This window comes from Nicotiana sylvestris, chromosome 2 (genome assembly GCF_000393655.2).
Source record: "Nicotiana sylvestris chromosome 2, ASM39365v2, whole genome shotgun sequence".
Lineage (NCBI taxonomy): Eukaryota > Viridiplantae > Streptophyta > Magnoliopsida > Solanales > Solanaceae > Nicotiana > Nicotiana sylvestris.
In genome coordinates, this window is record NC_091058.1 from 63,263,266 (window position 1) to 63,271,955 (window position 8,690).

Genomic DNA, 8,690 nt, shown 5'->3' on the forward strand with positions numbered 1-8,690 from the left:
CCTAACCCTTAATTTCGAATTTTAGCTAAAGATGGGTATGTAATCAAGAAAGTTTGTGGGTATTGGAGTTGTTATCTTGCTTACATGTGTTGTCAAAAGGTGTAGGAATATCGTTGAGCTAAAATTGTTAAAGTATGGGTTGTGGGTTGATGAAATCCTCTATAAAAGGACCAAAAAGATTTAACGCACATATAGTGTTTGATAAAATGCTCAAATGAGCTAGAATTATCATCATCTTCCTAATTTTGGTTCAGATTGTTATATTTCCAAAATAGATTGAAGTTGCTAAGAGTCCCGAAATTTTGTAAGAATTTAAGGAAAGCTCTATTGAGGTATGTATGGCTAAAAACCCCTCTTCTTAGCAATTGAGCTCCTTTGGTGTCCATGCAAATGTTGTTAAGACCGAAATTTGATTGATGTATTGATTGTTACTTCATATGAATTAGTGTTGCAAAATATATACGTGAAAGGTATGTCTCAATGTGTTCAATATGCTATCCTTGGAAATTTAAGGATGTGAGAAGAATGTGAACCATGTGTTGAAATGCCTAGACTTCAAGTCAAGTTTAAACTGAGATTGTTATGCCAAATTGTGTGAGAAAACTCGTTATAGTTGATCCTCCTAATTGTTCTTATGTGTACCAAATGTATTTGATTGATTGTGTCTAGTTGTTGGTAATGTATAAAGATGTTTGAAATAATTCAAATGACTTTAGGAAATAGAGTGTGGCCAATGTGCCAAGAGCTTGAGTTATAATTGTGCCTGGTGATGCCTATTGTAGACATGTGATTTTTGACCCTCCCCAAGATTTTACATATTTTAGCGTTCAAATAGTTATTTTAGGTCTAATATTGCTATTTTCACCAGTTTTAATCTTTTTGCTTTATTTTTCTCTTAAGGCGAAAACTACAAAAATATTTTCCTTTATTTTAGCAAGTTGATATTTTGTTTCGTTAGTTTTACCTTTGAAAGATAAATACAAAAAATAATTTCATATTTTATCTTATTTCTATTTAGTGTAGGTTATTAACATTTTTATAGCAATATACTTTTTGTTTTGCCATGATTTTTACTTTTATTTTTGAATATAATAATTTATATAATAAAAAGATATATAAAAAAATATAGTTTAATAGTATGATATATTTTGCTTTAATTAATTAGAATTAATTTTAAATCATTTTTCCAAAACAGAAATTTTTTCTAATTATTGGATTTAAAAAGAGTTAGATCCCACTAAATTTTGGCCCAAATTCGGGCAAGAAGAGGCCCAAATCTGGGTAGCCCAATCCCATAACCCTTGACCCATGCCCAAACCCAAAACCTGCTGACCTGCCAACCCAATCCGCCGCCCCGCCCCATTTCCCATTTTAAATCCTAGCCATCTATTTTATTTGATCCATTGGCTCACATTATTTTCCCACACCCAAATATAAGCCTAATTTTTCCTCAATCTAACCCTAAACCTAAAATACAAACTCCAGCCACTTCTGCCTTGCCTCTGCTAGTCTAGACTCGCCGGAATCGGATGAGTCCACTCACCCAACTCTCCTCATGGTCCCCCCCCTCATCATTAGTATTCGATTTTGCGCGTTTTCTCTTCATCTCCTTTTCGATTTTATCTTTTTAGGCAAGAACGGGAAAATGGGAGGCGTAGGATCGAGCTACACTCGATCTACCCCCTCCATCTATCCTTTATTGCCATCAAAAGAGATAAGATTCGATTTTTTTCTTGTTTTTTTTTTCTTCCTTTTTCAGATTTTGGTTAAAGATTTTCGGATTTGTTTTGTGGCCCCACATGATTTCTTGTTGAAGAAGAAGAAGAAGATTCGAGAGGGCTATATATATTTGGTTTTACGGCTTTTTCGGAGGAAGAGGAGAGTTTTGGAGAAAAGGATTTGGAAAAATTTAGGCTTTAAGAGGGAGTTTTCTCTTTTTTTCTCATTTTGGTCCATTTTAGTTGAGTTTAAATTCCAGAAAAACAAAAATTCCAAAAAAAAAAATAGTTTGAGTTTAGATTTTTGTTTCAACTTGTCTCCAATTTAAAAAAAATCAGAAAATATCCCAAAAATGGTTTTAGTTTCTTCTTTTGGTTTCGGTTTCAACAGGGAGGCTGATTGAGCCAAAACTCGTTCGCCATTCGAGTTTGTTCGAGGTCGGAGTCGTGTTCGTCGTTCGAGTTCTGGTTCCGTTGTTCGATTTTTCTTGCGGTTTTCTCGTTGGATTTTCTTTTGATGTGAGGAGTGTGTATTTGCTGACTTTTCCAGTGTTATTTAGAAGGATTTCAGCTTAACAGGTTCACTTCTTTTCCTTTCTTTTGTTTCTTTTGTGAATTGTGTTTCTCTTTGGTGATGATCATGTCAATTGGTTTGTTCTTGTTTAAACCTTTTCTGCTACTTTTTCTAGTCAAAATGAGCTTGAAAGTGTGCGCTAGTTTGCAAATTTGAATGGTTATGGTTGACTAAAAGGCTTATCATCAGTTGATTGGTGTAGATTTGGTGTAGACGGAAACATATTGACTAAGAGTCTATTAGACTTAATTATATGATAAGAGGCTTATCTTCAGTTGATTAGTCAAAATGATCTTGAAAGGCGTTTGGCAACATCAGTTTATATGAAACATCATTTGTATGGAAAGAAAAAATGAAAATAGATTGGTGTAGTCTATCAACTCTTCTGTAGTTTTTCTTTATTAGATTGAGTTCATGAATTTTGTATTTTTTTTTCTTTTTGTGACTGATCTTATTCGCTCGGATTTGAATTCTTTCAAGCATTATGGAGCCTATTTTGTTCACCCTTTGAGCTTATTTTGAAACATTTAAGTCCAAAATGTCAAAGTTTTATCACATTAGGATAGCGTTTTTTTTAAAAACTGAGTCGGGATAGTCTATGTATTTGAAAATTGTGTTTTTCCTTCATTTTGGTTTCATCTGTATTCATTGATTCAATTTCATTGTGTATTTGAAAAATGCTGTACTGATTTACATATTTGATGCTATCTTTATAAAAGTTTCTCAACTTGTCTTTGTCTGTTTTTGTTTTCGCTTTGCTTATGTATTTGGTCATTGGATATCACAATTTCTGGTAATGTTTGCTAGATGTGTTGCTGCTTCGTGTGGCTTGAGGGGTAGAAAGGCCAAAGCCTATTAGCAATTAATTTGTTCCATGCTTTAGGTATCGGGCTCGGCCTAATAAAATAAAAAGTTAAAACAAAACATGAGCGTGAATTGAATTGTTCTTTTACTTAGTTCTTTTATTTGGTTCCTTTTATTTTCTTTACTGATGATATTGTTCGTTAGGAGCATGCTTAGGCCGACCACACTTGGGTAGGCAAGCCTTAGGATTTTGTTAATTTTTAGGCAAGAGGTCGTTCCCTTAGTTAAATTTATCCGGGGAATGCCCCGAAGGACTTGTATATATTTTGTTCCGGGGAATGTCCCGTAGTACTTGTATTTGGAGGTCGAAAGTAGAGCTTGCAGTCTTTTATTTTATTTTTATCTTTATTTTTCTTTTATTAGGTGGGGACGACCTCGAGCCTCTTGTGCGTTTATTTTTCTTTTCTGCGTTATTTTTACCTCAACTTGAATATTTTAAAAGCCGACTAGATCAAGTATGCAACCGTACTAGTTACGGGGCTTGGGCAGTGCCTAACACCTTCTCCCCGAGTCAAATGAACCCCCTTACCTGAATCTCTGGTGCAGACTTAGTTTGGAGTCCAAAGTGTTTTAAAAGGAAAATTATTACAAAAAAAAGGGTGACCTGGCACACCGAAACAAATGTCAGGTGGCGACTCTGAGTCATTTTCTTTTAAACACCATATTTTGCCATTTTTTAATTAAAAACCCTTTTCAAACTTTACAAAAATCCTTTTATTATTTATAAGAGGGTCAAGGTGAGGTTTGTAAAAGAGAGGTATGACATCTCTGGCGACTCCGCTGGGGAACTTGCAGGTTCGAGCTGGTACTTGATCTTGTTGGCTTTTAGGATATTCGGTTGAGGTTTTTGTTTTCTTTATTTACTTTATTTATTTGCTTTGTTTGTCTTGTTTCCTTGTTTTGTTGGTTATTTGTTTATCGCTTTACTTAATGTGTTACTGCTTTATAAACTGTCATCATTTGCATAACCATGAGTCTTCTTTCTACAACAAGTCTCGGAGTACGCGTCGCGTGCACGAACTCTTTGTTGAGTCACCCTTAATTTAGGAGGGGGGGCCGTTGGATGTATGGAGTGGGTGGAAAGCTTGAGCAGCCACAATCGACCATACGCTCCCCCGAATTGCCTTGTTAGTGAACCCCAAACTTAGGCCAGCCTTTAGGTCATTTTTATTTGCATCATGTCATTTGGACCTAGTAGGGCTCGTCCCAGGCACCGTGTCCCTTTGTAGGAAGCCTATCCAAATTTTGTCAAAATGGGCCCGTGGCCCAAAAAGACATTCAATCATTCCAATGTGCTAAATGTTGTATCTATGAGGGTAAAAGAGTCATTTGGCGGACCGATGTCTTGGAAAGAAGAGCGAAAATGAAGCAAGTAGAGCCCACTCGCATTTTTCTTTCATAGTTCTCCAAAAAAATCAAAATGAAAATGAAAAATCCAATTTTTTTACACTTTTCCATTATTTTCGAAAAATTCAAAAAAAAAAAAAAGGAGAAGAAAAGAAAATCCAAAAAGATTTTACATTTTCCATCATTTTCCCAAAAATTCAAAAGGGAGAAAAAGAAAAATCCAAAAAAATATTTTTACAATTTTTGTCTGAAATACAAAAATAGATTTTCCAAATTTGTTGCATTTTTTTCAAAAGGCTTCCTCCCATGTTCAATCTGCCCGAACTACGCGAACCTGATTCTCGTCTTCCGGGGCGGGATACGTAGGCAACCCACATAGGGTTCGGTCTTCCTAGTAGGTTCTAGGTTCTTGGCTTCTGGGGTCGTAGCCAAATCTTGCATGTATAGCCATATTTGGCCACATTGGCCCTTTTTTTTTTGCAAAAATAGAAGTGTTTCCTCAAAGTAGTTTGTTATCTCTTGTCTTAGGATCTTGTGTCTACAATAAAGTGTCCTCTTAATTCTAGGTTCATTCCTGTCAAATTTGCACGTCTAGCCACTTTTGACCACATCGGCCATTCTTGAAGAAAGGTCTGTCCAAATCCGAGTTCAAAACTTTTGATTTTTTGAGTTTTAAGGTGAGTTTGCTTTCTTTCCTTTACTTGTTTTAGTCCGTGTGATTTGTTTTAAAAGCTGTTCATGATTGTTGAAGTCTGTTTTGTTTTGAGTTTCTATTAACTGTGTCCTGTCCACTTTGCCTGAACCTTTGTTGTTTGATTGAGTGTCTTTTTCTACTTGTCCTGATAGTGTGTATGTATGTATTTGTTGTGCAATTAGTTGAATTCCAAATTTGTACTGATTAACTGATTCCTCGAAGCACAATTCTGCTTAGTCAATATAATGCGAACCTTGTGTGATACTGTTAAATGTCGGATTTTTGGCTACGATTGTATGTGTTATAACTAATATAGTCGAGTCGACATGTGTCGTCAATTAGTTTCAACTGTCTGAACAAAAATAAATCGATTTGCTTCTGTTGAACATTGCCTGAATCAATTAAGAACCAAGTTCAGTTACTTATAGTTGTTAATATGATTTCAGAAACCTAAGGCTTGGTCTGTAATTTGAAATCTGAGTTGATGGCATGTGCACTTGTGCACAGCATGTGCATTGTGCACAGCCTGTTTCCTGCATAAAAGGGCTTTTGATTTAAAAATGGTTTGACAGCATATGCTGTCAGATATATTCTACTGCCCATACTTTGCTTTAGTTTAAGAAGTATTAAACCTTTTAAAGGGTAAATCTGCCAGGGAATGTTGATGGGGGTTAATACTTAAATAACTAAGTGGAACTGAAAAGAAGAGGGCACATGGGAGGGATGTTCTTTTGGGGTCTAACAGGCTGCTAAAGGGCTGAGGTTTAGGCTTATAAAAGGGGGGCTGGAAAATACATACAGGGGACATACAGACAGAGAGAGAGGCACACGGTGAGGAATAATTTGAAAGAAAGAGAGGGTGATACACATTGAGAGATATACACACACACATAGAAACAGACATTGACAAGAACAGAGTGATTTGAGGGGAGAACATTTTGAGAATTAAAGTGAGGAAAATAGAAAACTGGAAAAGAATTCTCTTTGATGACACAGACAGGCAGGATCAGAAATTACATCTTCTGATTGCTGTCTTGATTTCACTAGTCTTGACCTGTTTGTGCAACATTGATTTCTTCCAAATCCCAGCTGAGTCTGCTTGATTGTTGTCGTTTTACTCGAAGACTTGGTCTAGTTGAGTATTCCCAGTTGAGGTCTTGATCCCACTTCAATTATTTCGTGTGTTTGTTGCTGCTGCTATTCTGTCCCTGTTGCCGCTGCTATTCTATGTCCTGCTGCTACTGTTAATTCTGTTTCCTACTGCTGCTGATTTCCCCATCTTCTTCCTCTTCTCCTTCGCATTTTCAGTGTTTCCAGGTACACATTTCAAATCCCACTTTGGTGTTAACTGTAACAGTTCAAAAGCATGAAATGAAAGGAGTTCTTGAAGAAAATTTAGATGTCTGTTTTGTAATGCTTGTGGTATATTGACTTCTGTTGTATAAATTGATTAGTGTGATTCAGTAATGAAAGATTAGTTAGATAATACTTAATCAAGTTTTAGCCTCTTGCATCTTAGTTTATAGTTGTTTGCCAGTACAAGATGTAATGGTACAGTATATAGAAGGCATGGAGAATTGGTATAGATTTTTTGACTGGATTCCCGTTTAACTAATGACATGCATAGAATAGAATATTTCCACCTTACACAAATGTTCCTCGTTTATTTTTAGTTTTCCTTTATCATAACCCGCTAGGCAGCATATAGAAGCGCGTTCGAATCCCCGCAAGTAATGAGACATAGTAGTTAATTCCCTTAAATTCAGCCTCAATAAGTCTAGTTAAATTCAATTCAAGAAACGTTTGGACGCAAGTATAACATTGGGTCAATCTCGAATGTAATTTCTTTGTCCAATTAAAGTATGTTTCACAAGTTATGACATCCCTCCACTTTGTAAATAATTAATCAGAAATTGATAAGAATCCGGATTAGGCAAAAGCATATAGTTAAATTAGCATGTCCCTTTTCTTTTAGTTTTAGGGACAAATGTATTAGAAATGTAGCCACTTTAGGATATCCTTTCTAAAATAGAGACGAGCCTCGCCAAATAAAAATGCAAATTGCGGGGCCCTCAATAAATAATCATAATATTTAGAATTCAGGTTAGGCCGTTTAGTGAATCTCATGGCTTTTCCACCATATAATAACGCGTTAGACTCTTTAGGCACGGTTTAAGTAAATTATATTCTTAAATTCGGGTGCGCATTGATGTGACCCAAATCCAAATCTCAACGGAGTCAGAATGTGTCGACGACCACGGGTGCATTGATTGTGACGTAGTTCGAGATGCATTTTCATGACGTTGCAATTCTATAAAAATAAATGATAATAATAAAAGCGGTTTAAACTTAATAAAAGCACGTAAATCATAACATATATTTAAATTAGATATCTAGCCATTATAACAATTTAAGCGACCGTGCTAGAACCACGGGATTCGAGGGTGCCTAACACCTTCCCTCGGGTCAACAGAATTCCTTACTTAGAATTTCTGGTTCGCAGACTTCATTTGGAAAAGTCGAAAATTTCCTCGATTTGGGATTCAAGATAAACCGGTGACTTGGGACACCAAAAGCCAAACCTTTCCCAAGTGGCGACTCTGAATTAAATAAATAATCCCATTTCGAATATTGTCACTTAAATTGGAAAAACTCCACCCGCGCATTTTAACCCTTCGGGGCCGGGCGCGCAAAAAGGAGGTGTGACAGCTCTGGCGACTCTGCTGGGGAATTGTAAACCCAGAACCACTGGTTCAGGGTTCAAGAATTCGAGCTTAGAATAATTGTTATATTTGGCTTTATTATCTGATCTTTATTACATGTTTTTGCATAACGTGCTAAATGTTGTCTTTTACCGCTTTGATATTATCTGAACTGTATATAAACTGTGCCGAAACCTTTCTCTTCTTACCTCCGGGGAGAAGCTCGCTGGTCGAGACTCCCTATTCTGTTAGTGTCAATACCTGAAATAAGAAAGAGGTCGGACAAGTTACAAAGCCGGACGATCTCGCGGGTCCCCGGTACGTAGCCCCCTCCTCGACTCGAGTTGTCCGCTCGGGTACACAGTCTAGAACAAATACCCAGGGTATAAACCTAGTATAACGAAGCTTCATGCCGGATCCCTAGTAGGAACGTTTATTTGCATCATGTTGCATTTGACTTAGGGGGCTCAACACTAGGACAGACAACCTGAAATGAAAAGACCGTCCTGCTGCATCCTATTTGCTTCGTGCATTTATTTGCTTCGGTTCCGCATGTCGACCGGTTCCTAAAAAGAAAAATAGCAGCGTAGGGGAGATAATTACTTATTTTGGAAAATAAAACCAATGTCCAAGCAGTGTCCCAACCTCGCCGGAATTTTTCTAAAAAAAAAAATAATAAAACCAACATTTATCTTTTAGTTTGATTTACTAAAAAAAAACACATAAAAATTTTTCTTTTCTTTTAAAAATCAAAAAGGGTATTTATTTAAAAGTAAAAAAAAAAAAAACGG

The 8,690-nt window shown here is 36.3% G+C and overlaps 1 long non-coding RNA gene across 1 annotated transcript; it reads left to right on the plus strand.

The window, feature by feature from the left end:
• Positions 1 to 1,469: 1,469 nt before the first annotated feature.
• Positions 1,470 to 6,782, plus strand: LOC138886506 (uncharacterized). Its single transcript, XR_011405306.1, has 2 exons — positions 1,470 to 2,297; positions 6,506 to 6,782. It is a non-coding gene; the product is annotated as an uncharacterized lncRNA (long non-coding RNA).
• The last annotated feature ends 1,908 nt before the right edge of the window (positions 6,783 to 8,690 follow it).